We start from the raw sequence: 12,761 nt of genomic DNA, 5'->3' as shown, positions 1-12,761 counted from the left end.
GGAGAGCTTTTATAAGTAGAAAGGCAGAGGCAGGAAGGAACCTTGTTTGGGGAAGTGGCCTCAACTAGTGACTTTGTGACATAAATGATTGTGCTCCTCTTGGCCCTGCCTGTCCGGGATGTTTACTCAAAGCTTGTAAAAACTCTGAAATAGCAGGCCGGGGTCCAATGGGACAGAAGAGGGATAGAACTCAGGCAGTAAGATATCTCTCAGACTTGATCACCAGCTGGCCTAGGTGGCATAAGGATAGAGGCTCTGGGTGGGAGAATGGGGGGAGGTAGGACTGAATTGTAGGACCTGAGAAACCATGCCTGATGCTTCCTTAGTTATGCTCAGTGTGAGGCTTAGGTGTCTGCAGAGTAGCCAGTTCAGGAGTGGGAAGGGTCTGCTGACTTGGATTCAATTAATATTAAAATGATGGGTTTAAAAAGTGGAACTTCTAGATTCAGAGGAAATAATCATGTAAGTATGCTAAGATGTGTGTATGTAAAGGTATACATGTTTGTATATGTATATAAACATTTATATGTATGTGTATATATACACAAATATAAACACACAAGGATGTTTATCACAGAGTTGTTTATAAAAGTGCTATATCTACACAACTGAAAACAATACAGCTATTCAAAGGGATGAGGCAGAGCCAGATGGACTGATATATTAGGACTGAAAAAACCCAGATCACCAACAAGTAAATTCTATATGATTGTATTATTGGGGCGAGGAGGAGACCTATATCCACAGGTTTATACGTGCAAAAGAAAAGGACTGAAAGTAACATAAACCTGAAGCATAGTTATAACTGGGTAGTGGAAGCTTAGGTTGTTTTAAAAAATTATAGTTTTCTTTTTGTTTACCTCTTTTTCCTCCAACTTTTCTTTAGTAAATTTGTATTAATTATATAAGAAAGAAATAATACAAGAAAATAAAAAGCATGGAGAAGATACAACATTGTAAACTGACTATACTTCAAATAAAAAAGAAAAAAAGCATGGAGAAATCCCCACAAAACTACAGGTAGTGTGTGGACCAGGAGCTGCAGCAGAAAAACAGATACCTTGATCTCATTTTGTCAAATTCCAACTGTGAGGCTTTGGGAAATTTCAGTGTCCCTACTGTACAGATGGCAGGCAGTTGAGGCCCGAGATGTTCACACTTAATTGCTTTTAACTGTATACTCAGTACACGTCATCCTATTAACTATTCTCTCTTAACTTCAGGGTATTTTAGCTGGAATATAATTTACTGTGCATCTTCAGATTCCCCAAACATTTACTAAGCACCAGCGTGTCCACTCTTCAGTCCCAAGCCTGTCACCCAGAAGGCCCATGAGTAAGTGAGTGAATGAAGGCAGGCCCTGAGTTGGGCGTCTTCATGTCTGCTCTCCTACCCGTCCCCACGACAGCCCTGAGAGGTTGCTGCCACTCTCCCTCTCTTACTCCACGTGAGGAAACCTAGAGGCAGAGATGGGATTTGAATCCAGACCTCTGGCTTCCAAGCCAGTGCTCCCAATCCCAGTGGAAGGAAGAGGGCTGGAACCCATGATGCCTCCAAGCTCTCCTGCTCTGAGCATTAGGACATTCTCTCCAGGTGTAGGGGCTTTGCTGATCACGATCCTTGCAAGGATCCTTACATAGGCCCACTATGAAATTAAAAATCCCTAAGTGAACAAACCTCCAGCTTTCCTGTTCTTTCCTTCTCAGTCCTGAAAGTGAGGCCAGGAGAGATGAGCTTCTGCCAGGAATTCAGCGAGTGCGTTTGCAAGGAGTGTCAGCTTCTCCACATTGCTGGGTGTTAGCTTACCCTCGGTCCGGCACCAGCAGCAAAAGCAGAGTCAGGTGTGGCTGAGAGCAAAGCTCTCGGTTTAAATATATGAATTCATCTGGGCCTGGACAGCTGCATAGCTCAGGCAGGGCAGAACCTGCTGCCCTACCCTATTTCCTTGAAATCCACAAAGGGACACAGTTCCAAGTAACTGGTGCCAGTCTCTGCAAGCTCCTACTTGTAAAAATGGATTTTAAAACATGTGAGGATACATGCCTCCTCTTGTGCCTCTGGACTTCTCAGGTGTCAGCATGAATCTCATGGAAGCCTAAAGTGACCCTAGGAGGTAGGCAGGGAAAGTGTGGTAATGACTGTTTTAATTCCCTTGCTTTCACTGCAGCCCTCCCTCCAACTCCCTTCTCCAAAAATCAGCCAGAGTGACCTTTTTAAAATGTCATTCAGATCTTAGTAATACCCTGCTTAAAGCCTTCCAGTGGCTTCCCAACTCCTTAACAGGTTCTAGAAGGCTCTATGGGATCTGGCCTTTGTCTCCCCTTGCCTTGCTGTGGCCACACTGGCCTTCCAGCTCTGGGCTCCAAGTTTGTCCCTGTCTCATAGCCTTTGGACTTGCTATCCCTTCTCCCTGGAACACACTGTCCCCAGATTTTCACTGGCTGGTTCCATCTTATCATAAAGGTGTCAACTTGGATGTCACCTCCCCAGAGAGGCCTTCCCTGCCCACCCTATTTTATAATACCACCCACCACCCCCATTCTCTACCCTCTTTTTTCCTAGCACCTGGCATCTTATTGGATATTTATTTATTTTTCTGTCCATCTCCCCTACTATTATTTAAGCACTAAGAAGAGTATAGAGGCCTCATTTGTCTGGTTCACCGCTTAGAACATACTTGCAACTCTAATATTTGTTAAACACAGCAATGAATGTTCTTTTGGCAGATGAAGAAATTGAGGCTCAGACAGGTGAACTGTCTTGCCCCAGTTTACCCAGCTGGCAAGGGGCAAGGCTGGACTCCAACTTAGCTCCTGTGCTCTAGCCTAGCGTGAGTGAAACTCAAAGAGAATTCTTACAGGGCCACTTAGGAGCAGACAGCCTCTCAGGACAACATTCTTCTCTATTGATGTGAAGCAGCAGATCTTTCAGAGATACAAGCCTCTGGGAGATTCTGCCATCTGTCGGCTGCTGTATTAGAGCCTCAGAGCAATCTAGCCACTGGTCGACTGGTGTCACCCAAGAAGGACCAGAATTTAAAGAAGCCTCTCCTGCCTGTCTAGACAAGCTTTCCAGACCACAGGAAGGGCCATGTGGACTCATAGATTTTTTTAAGGGCCATTATGCAATCTCTTTGCTTCCCAGTTGGGAGAACAGGCCCAGGGATGGGACTGACTTGCCCGTGGCTACCCCAGAGTTAGTGGTCCAGGTGGCTTGGCACAATGGTTTTGCGACTCAGCCGGGACTTCTTGCCTACCCACTGCAGACTTGCTAGACTGGCCCTGGGAGACAGAGTACATCACCCTCCCACACACATTGCTTCCATGTGTTTGGCTCACTAGCATGCTGGATTGAGCCTTTCCAGATTCAATGATGGGGCCAGCAGAGGGGAGTGGTGCTGAGGCCAAAGAGTCCACTGGCAAAGCTGTAGGAGATAGTCACATAAAGAAATGCACACTCTTCCTATCTTATTATGGGTCCCCATGATGGGGGAGGGCAGGACAAAAACAAGGATCTTGGGGGCCAGTCGTTCCTTAACCTCCCTACTACCCCAGAAGTAGCCTTGGGAGTGGGAAGAGACCACTGGCTTGCTCCCTATAGTGGACTTGAAATTGGCACAGGGGACCAGCTGAAACTGGCACTGTTTTCATGCTCCAGAGAGTACTGCTGAAGAATAGGGGGCAGAGATAAAAAAGGAACCGGGAAATTCAGCTCGGCACTTAACAGGCCCCTGCCCCTCACCATTGCTGACTTCAGTCCCAAGCCAGAGAGGCATGAATTGTGTTGAACACTAAAACTGGTGTTCTCTTTAATCTGAACCTTCCTTTCTTGGTCACACCTGGTGGTTCAAAGAATTGCCCCCAGCTTACTGTTCTGGTGGTGCTGAAAGAATACCCGTAATTGTTACCAAACAGTAGATGAGCATGGAGACGCCCTCTTTGCCTAGCTGGCTCCCAGTTGGCACTTCACTACAGCAGAGGCAGGGGAATGGGGCACCCTTAGCATTTCATGTGCACCCACAGCCAGGCACACTGCTTGACCTGGGGATCGATGGGTGCTAGATGCTCTATTTGGTCAGTGCCTGCACCACAGCAGGGCCACCCCTCTCCTGTTTCATGAAAAACGGCCCTGGTTTCTATCAGACCCTAATTGGACTGCATCTGGCCTTCGCTCTACCAAGGCCTCCCCACAGAATGCTGGCCGTTGGCCGTTCCTCCCTCCGGCCAGAACAATGCCGGGCTCTGGCCATTGACCCTGGCCCGAGCAGGCCTGCCAACTCCATGACTCTCAGTCCTCACTTTGCACATCAGGGCTGGCTTCCCATACCCACAGCTCCTCTGCAAGGAAGGTTTGGGGCTACCCACACACTATGACAGAACACTTTGGGCCCATCCAAACTCCCCGCCCCTGGGTAGAAAGGGACCAAGATGTGACCCTGAAGGACTTAATTATTCATTAGCCTTTCTAGCAATGCTTCCTCTCCCTGTCACTGGGCCTCTCTACACTGCTGTGCGGTGTTCATTCCACTTGGACTGATACCAGTTAATGTCCCTCATTTCAACCTGACCTGAAATCACAATGTCCTGAACAAGAGTAAGTGGGGCAGCCGACATCTCACAAGGGGAAGGTTGGCAGCTAGACTGTGAGTTTGCAATGCCCCATATGGATGCCAGCTAGTATTCTGCATTTTCTTTTCTCTCTTCTTGGAACTGCTTCGTTCTTTCTCCTACTGCCCTCTTGCCTCTTCACTGCCTTGGGAAAGGGGGCCTCTCACAAAGTAATAATCACCACCACTGTTTATTGAGAGGTTGCTGCAAGCCTGGCACTGTGTGAAGTTCTTTATGTTCAATGTCTCACTTCATCCTCACAACAACTTATGAGGCATCTCCATTTTCAAAGCTAAGAGGGGTTAAATGATTTGTCTAAGAGTCGGCACCTTACAGAATATGGAGCTGAGATTTAACCTAAGGTTCTTTGGTGCCCAATCCCCACTGCCTTGACCACTGTACTGCGGGTCCCTCTTTCACAGAAAATGTAACTTCTGCTAAACACTGGAGCAGACCCTTGAGAAGCTGCCTTTGGCCTTTCTTATTGAGTCCTCTCTGCACAGATCATGCACAGGCAGTTGTGAACGAATATGCGAGTTTAAGAAATTCCCAATGGAAAATACCAGAGGGATCTGCAACCCTCCCTCCTCCCCATTTGCGTGTTTGCCCTTCCGAGGGCCTAAAATCCCACAGCCATTTCCTGTACCCTGGTCTTGAGAGCCAGTCACACAGACCGGGTGTATCTGCTTTGCACTTCTTGGTGGCCTCTGCTTCTCCCAGTGGATTCTGCAAGGTGTTTCCTGTAGATCTTGCTGACAGTCTTTGCTGGCACGTAGCAAAATCCGCCCAGAACATCACGATCTGTTGGCCTCAGCCTGGACTGGGTTTTGTTTTTGTTTGGCCTTTTAAAATAAAACTTTTTTTCCCCCAACCAGGGGCATGACGGCAGGACGGAGGAGGAGGGAGATGAAGGTAAAAATATTGACAGAGTGAAAAATATTGAATATTCCTTCTGTTTCAAAAATAGAAACTACCAGGGTTGGGATGCAGCTCGGCTGGGTTCAGGTTAGACTGAGGTTGAAGTTGAGATCATGGTGGTAGTTTGGCTTTTATGTCTCAAAGTATACCCTTCAGGGGGACACGGGGGCCTGAAGTTAGGTAAAAGAGAGGCTCCCTCTTGTTTTAAGGACAGCTTTTCTGATCAGCTCAAGGAGCATCTGAAATAAGCTATTCAGGGAAGACAGGAGTGTATGGTATGCTGTCCCACTCTATAGGAGAATTGGGGAGACCCAGAGAAGTAAGTTGTTTAAAGTTACTTAGAACATTGGAGTGTGTTGGAGAATCTACATGTCTAATAGATCACTGTCTTAGCTGCTGTCAGACTAAATCAGCAGGGCAAGAGGGACTGAATTTTATCTTCATGGATGTGACATATGCGCACTTAGTACATGTGAGGCCACTGGAGCATAGTCCCCATGAAGCATTTTTATTACCTTGGAATAATATGCAATTGAGAGATTAAAGTCAGAAGACTACTTCTCAGCATTTTTTAGAGTTCTTCTGTAGGTAGATATGGGAGCATTTAGAGCAGGAGACTATATCTGGCATTAATGCCCAGTGCTCCCATAGTGACTTTAACCAATGAAATTATACCAGATTTGTTTACAGTCTTAGAAATATACTCTTTTCTCACTCTTTGCTGGACTGTCAGCCTGGAAAGTGGTATGTCACTACAAAAAATAAGATAATGGCTCATAAAGAAAACAGATCGGTGAGAGTGACTCAGTTTCTACAGCTGATGGACCACGTGAGGTGACTTAGGAGCTACTTCCACCCTTGCTATTGTCCCTAGTTTTCCCTTGCTGCTGTCTTCAGTTTTGGCAACTGAAAATTATCCAGACAGATAACAGGTCAAGAAGGACCTTTAAGACAAAGCCAGAAGAGGCACCTGAAGCATCATAATTAATCAAGTTTGATCAACTCTTCAGAAATGTGACCCTACACTCAGTAAACAGGGAGAACATGATGTCCTGGACCATTAGCAATGGAGACAGTAGAACCCAGGGGAAATGTATAAATTAGAGATATAAGGTGATGGTAAAATAATCTCACAACCTTAGCCCCTTAGGTTGTGAGGGACCCTAGAATATATCCAGTCCATCCCCTTCATTTTGCAGAAGAAGAAACTAGGGCTCTGAGAAGAAAGTGTCAGACTCACATAACAAATGAGTAGAAGAACTGAAAAGAGAATCTAGCTCCCAATTTCTGGCTCAGAGCTTTCTACTACTCAATACTTTCTATGTAATAAGACTCCTTTCCCCACATTTCTTTACTTTCACATCCAAATAAGTACAGTTATCTAGTAGAGCAGGTAGAGTTATTTATTAAATCGTGTTAAAGTTGGGAGACAGAATCTACTTTGAAAACACTAGGGGCGTTTAATGGATGGTGAAGTCTTAGACTTCACTGACAGCAGTAAAAGCATCCAGTGTGGGGAAGGTGAAGTCTCTCTCAAATTTGTACACTGATCAGCAGCCCCTGGGAAATTTGCATTCATCCTCTACCAACACAATTAGAGCTAAAGGTCCCAAGTGAAAGAGACTTAGAATCATGTCATAGGTGGGGAAAGGCCATCAAAATCCATGCAAATATTTATCCTGGAGACGACGTAGAGCATCTGACCATGCTCTTCAAATAGGCTGTTTTGTGTAAGCCTAAGATGTCAACTGGTTGGAGGAAGCCACAGAGAGGCAGTATGAAGAATTTTACAACAGTCAAAAAGAGCTCAAAATGGAACAGGCTGACCTAGGTCAGAGATGTTGCACAGCTGCCAGATTAACCCTAGGATGATGGGACTGTAGAAGAAATCCAAAAGAGATTCCACTGAGTGACTGTGAAGGTCGCACCCAACCTAGAGTTCGTGGCCTGTGAAGTGTGCCTGTCCTGCACTGTGGTCACACATGTGCTTCTGGAAGGGAGGTATGAGCCAGTCGTGAAGAGCAGCGGCTCCAGAGTCAGGCTGCCTGGACTGGCACGCTGGGTCCACCACTTCCTACTTTGATGACCATGGGAAAGTCACTTATTCTCTACAAGCCCCAGTTTCTACAAGATGCAGCTAATGACAGCCTTACTTTATAAGGTCTTATGATGCTCAAATGGGATAATCACTGAGCACTGAATGTGCACAGCAAGTAAAGCATTGAGCACTGAATGTGCACAGTAAGTGCTTGATGGATGATGGCATCTATTATAATTAATGATGGTATCACTATTAGCATTATAATTGATGACAACAGTATTCTTATCAACAGGGAAAGTTGGGCACTGCCTCCAAAGACCATTCTCCTGCTTTTCATGGCAATGTCTGGCCAAATGTGTTCATCTTTGATTCTCCCATTACTTATTTATTCTCTGAGAACACCAGCATATCAAGAAAAACTCTTGCTTTGTCATTCCAGTTGGCAACATCTATCAGCACTGGTTGGGTGTGTGCTTCAGAGACTACTTCAGCCAACCTTTTAGTATAAGCTGCCCATGTACAGGCAGAATAAGAAACTCTAGGTTACATGTAATAACTTTGAACCCCTGCCAGCCCTCAAATGTGTGGCAGAGGTGGTAGGGGGAGGTCACTTGTCCTGGGGATGCTCTGTGGCCATCCAGCATCCAGCAATAGGGCTAGCTGTAACCTGGCACATTCACTGTTTATTGGGCCAGCTCTCCTTCAGAGAATGCAGCCAGATAGATGCTCTGTCAGGAGAGGTGCACTCTGGGTGGTCCACACAACCAGAAAACATGACTGGGTCTGGTCTGGTGCAGGGTGCCATTTAGGCAGCTGGATATGGACCTACATAAAATCTGGTAACTGCCTCTGGGGTTATATCCACTTTCCTAATACTCACTGGTCCCATTTAGTCCCAGTCAACTCTGCTGGGAGGGAGTGAGCCTGCACATTGGGAAGTGACAGGGAGTTGGGTAAGGGCGGGAAAAGAGGAACTTGGGTTTATTTTGGAAAACTTGTGCCAGGTGGCTTCCATCTTTATTACTTTCCACCCTCACAAATGTGCTATTCACCTTTCTTCAGAATGAGGAAACTGAGATTTGAAAAGTTGCGTATCTTGCCAGGGTGGGAAAAGTCAGTGGGCTGGATTCAGAAGTCCATTCTCACTGATAAGCCTGAGGATGGCAAGTGTAAGGCTATCAAGACAGAACCATGTGGGGGGTCAAGGGGCTAAGGACCCGGGCACAGAGAAGCAGCATCATTGTCTAAAGACCCAGTTTATGGGACAGTCCTGAGAAGTCCCCCATTCAAGCTCCTGTAACCCAGAGAACCTGACATTTGGGTTGGAATGAGCTAATGGACCTCCTCTGTGTCTCTTCCAGCCAGGATTTTCACGGTCCCTTAGCCATGTGACCTCTGACACTCCAGGCTCAATTTGACCTCTGTGCCCTTGCTTGAACTATACCCCCAACCTGGAACACCCCTCTTCTTTTCCTTCCATGATTAAAACCCAACAAATTCTTCTTGGTCAGCTCCTGGCAGAGGAACTGGTTTTGGAAAGTTACAGCTAGTTATATGGGTGGAACGGCTGCACAGTAGAGGAAGGTGGAGTGGGAGACTCTCGGGGAGCCAGAAATAGGTGCTTGGTACCTATTCACCCAGCAACTATTTACTGAACACCTACTATGCTCTAGGCACTGTATGAGACATTGGGGAGAGAATGCTGAGCAAAATAAGACAAGATCCTAGCACATTTTAGTGTGTTTGTGTGTGTGTATGTGTGTAGGGGGCGGAGGAGGGGATGACACATTATGCAAATGAATGCACAGACATATACTTACAAATCAGGGACTATGAGAATATGTAACAGGAGTTCTGTTCTAATCTGATATTGGGGGAGGGGTCAGGGAAAGCTTTTTCCAAGGAAGTGTCCTTTGAGTTGAAATACAAAAGATAGATAAAAGGAAGTAGAAGGTCTTATGCAGAGGGAATGGCATGTACAAAGGCCCTGAGGCCTTGCAGCTGAGCAGAGTTAGACCAAAGCTGCTGATCCAGTGTCCATAAAAATTTGCTTGTTTCCTCCTTTTCACTCTCCTTGGTCCTCAGGCTGGTGTTCCCCACCCCAAACCATGGGACTTTAGGCTGACTACTGGACTTCTCTGTTTTGGGAAGTTAACCTCACCTCAAAGTTCTCACCATCTTGGCTTAGATGAGTCCTTCTCTGATAATTCAACCTTCAGAATTTTCCTTTACTCTGCATTTGATTTGTTGGCTGAAAGTTCAGATTTGTGAAGATGAGTGAACTTTGCTATCAGGTGTACGTGGATTTAATTCCTAGCTGTGCGACCTCTGAGGAGCTTCTTATCTCTCTTGAGTCATGTGTTCTTTGTCTACCCGATGGAAATCATGTTACGTATCTTGCAAGTTAGTTTTAAGGATTAGATATAACATCTGTAAGGTTTTGTTCCCTGTATGTTTCCACCACCTGACACAGTGCCTGGCCCATAGTAGTCACTCAAGAAATACTGAATGAACAAGAGGCTCAGGCACTGTGGATTGTATTCAGATGGTGTTCAAGGGGTAGATGGTCTTTTTCCTCTTTACCACTGACACCATCTCCCAATCACACTCAGGCCAGGGCAGATTTTTTAAAAATACCAAAGATTGGCTTAATAAGTCTGCCGTTACCCACTTTGACCAAAGAGGGCAGCAGTTAGCATTCTTTGCTTATTTTCTTTAAACTGGAATTGACCTCCTTACAAGGCACTAAGATCTTATCTCCAGCCATTCCTCCACACCCTCAGCATTAGCTGTCCCTGATAACTGTCTTGCAGCTTGAAGATCTATAGTCTGACTTTATTTTTCCTCGTACCTGTTTCAGCCTGTGCGCCCACTACCTGGGTACTGTGGTTGTGAGCTGGTGGGAAGGTTCTGAGTGAGCTGGGGCACGAGAGCACCTGCTTTCAATGGGAACTTTCAAGCTGTGTCCACTTGGTGTCCACAGCCCTTCAGGCTGAAATGAGGGAAGTTAAAAAGAGGAGGGGGAAGCCTTGACTGTTTTAAAAGCTACCCAAAGGGTAAGTTATAAATCTACCAGGGTCTTCTTGGCATCTGTGTTGTATAACCCTGAGAGATAGAGCAGAAAGCAGACACTGCTGCTTGTTCAAACCACAGGAAAGTCTCCTGCCCAGCCCTGGTGCATTTTGAGAACAGATTCACTGTCTGTCTGCAAAGATGCATCTGCAGGTCTGGAGACCTGCAAACAAGAGAGGTCCCTGGCTTAACAATTCCTTGGCTTTCCTGCTCCTGGACCTATCCTGGAGTCCCTCAGCTCTCCTAGCAAACAAAATCCCAATTAGCAGAAAAATAAAATAAATACTATAGACAACTCCTAAGATGTTGCCAGTTGTTCTGGTCTCAAAAAATAACCTGACCTGAAAGCTCCAAGTTCTGAGAACCATTCGTCGGCGCGGTATTTTTCTGGGCACCGCTTCAAAGGGGCCATGGTTGAAGACCAGGCTGCTATTCTGGTGGCCTCTTGTGTGGGATAAAGTTTCCCATGGGCCCCTGGGGAGGGCTGGAGCTCAGAACACCCCTCACCCATGAGCCTGCATGACAGTAAGCAGGTCGGTACCTCTGAACTGAGTGGAGTAGAACCTTCCAGAGGTTGGCATGCACTCGACTGTGGGACATGCTGTTGCTGAGCCAGCCAAAACACCCAAGGCAAAACTGCTGCAAGAGGTTAATGGGCTTGAGAGGAGGGTGTGGGGGAGATTCATTAAATTAATGAATTCATTAAATCTTAACTTTGAAGATCATAAACAGGATGTGAACTGGAATGGGATCACTGGTGAGCCTGATGCCAAGTGGGGCAAGTAAGACCTGCTCTTGTTTCTAGGGGTTTCTTGAGGCTTTGGGGACCTACCCATTTGGGAACATTTTATCCTGAAGGCTTCTGGCAGGGACAAAGTGATAAGTCTTCATCACTGCCTTCAAAGTGTAGAAACCCACCTGAGAAATGACATGTTGGAGCAAGACCTACCCTACAAAGCCAGGCATCCCTGCCTACCTCTTAGCTTCCATCGTCCCCTACCCTTTGTCGCAAACTGCTTTCTGTCACTCTAACGGGCTAGGCTCTCCAGCACCCAGACCTTTGCCTCTGTTCCATCCTCTACCTGAAGGCCTTTTCTTTCTCATTCTTGACTGACTCACGGTAAGTTCTCAGATGTCAGCTCAGGCAGATGTCTCCACCAGACACGTCCATAGCACCACCAGGGCTGAATCCAGAGCTGACTTACCAGGGGAGTGAGGACCATCTTGGAAGGGAGATGGTGTTGTGCGATCTGGGTTTCTAGGAGGCCAGTTAGGCGACTGCCCCAAGATGTTTACCAAGGATGATTAGAATCACTGAGGCTTTTGCTCTGCAAAGTGTGGTCAGCAGGGGAGCATCAGCGCCCAAAACACGGAGTGTGCCTAGCTTGGCAGTGTGTCTCCTGCACTCTCCTGTGGATCCCTGACTAGGACCACCTGCTTCTTGTCTCACAAGATAGAAATAAGCCTCCTGAAGATAGGGACTTTGTCAGCCTGCTGACTGCTGAACTCCAAGGCACAGCACAGGACCTAAGGCATGTGGTCTCTTCTGAATGAATAGCAGGAGTAAATGAATTAATTCCAAGTACTCATGATAGAAGGAGGAAGAGGAGGAGGAGGAGAAGTGAGAGGAAGGAGAGAAGGAGGAGGAAGGAGAAGGTGGAACCACCTTTCAGAAGCTGAGCCTTGGGTTTCTCATCTGTGGGTGGAGTTTGGGTGCTACTCCTTTGCAGAGACATGTTAACTAGGGCCTCCTGTAACAGGACCCCGTGACTCACCTCTTTGGATTTGAATCTTCAGTATTTGGGGATCAGGGTCCTATTTCAGCTTCTCTGTTCACATTTTCCCCTGCCCCTCCTCTTTTCTGGCTGACTCTTAGGAACTAGGACTCCTGACCCCCACTCCAAGAGCCTAAACATGAAACCATTCCTGTCTCCCTTTATTGTATTACCTTTAGTTTCCTCCTGCAGTATCATTCATTCCTTCATTCAAAAACATTCTGGGGGACCCCTGCGACATTCTAGGCACTGTGCCAGGTGCTGGAGTCCCAGATGCAGCCCCTACTGTCTAGTAACTCAGGCTAGTGAGCACCAAGGTACTGATCATTAAGAAATTTGTATGGGAAG

The 12,761-nt window shown here is 46.5% G+C and overlaps 2 protein-coding genes across 2 annotated transcripts in view; one reads left to right on the top strand and one right to left on the bottom strand.

The window, feature by feature from the left end:
* The window catches only part of SYN3 (synapsin III), a 447,670-nt gene that overhangs the window by 262,935 nt on the left and 171,974 nt on the right, over positions 1-12,761 (bottom strand). The gene's annotated exons all lie outside the window — the stretch shown is intronic.
* TIMP3 (TIMP metallopeptidase inhibitor 3) overlaps positions 1-12,761 on the top strand; it is a 56,245-nt gene that overhangs the window by 21,110 nt on the left and 22,374 nt on the right. The gene's annotated exons all lie outside the window — the stretch shown is intronic.

This window comes from Camelus bactrianus, chromosome 12 (genome assembly GCF_048773025.1).
Source record: "Camelus bactrianus isolate YW-2024 breed Bactrian camel chromosome 12, ASM4877302v1, whole genome shotgun sequence".
Lineage (NCBI taxonomy): Eukaryota > Metazoa > Chordata > Mammalia > Artiodactyla > Camelidae > Camelus > Camelus bactrianus.
This window is presented reverse-complemented; position numbering and strand designations above follow the sequence as displayed.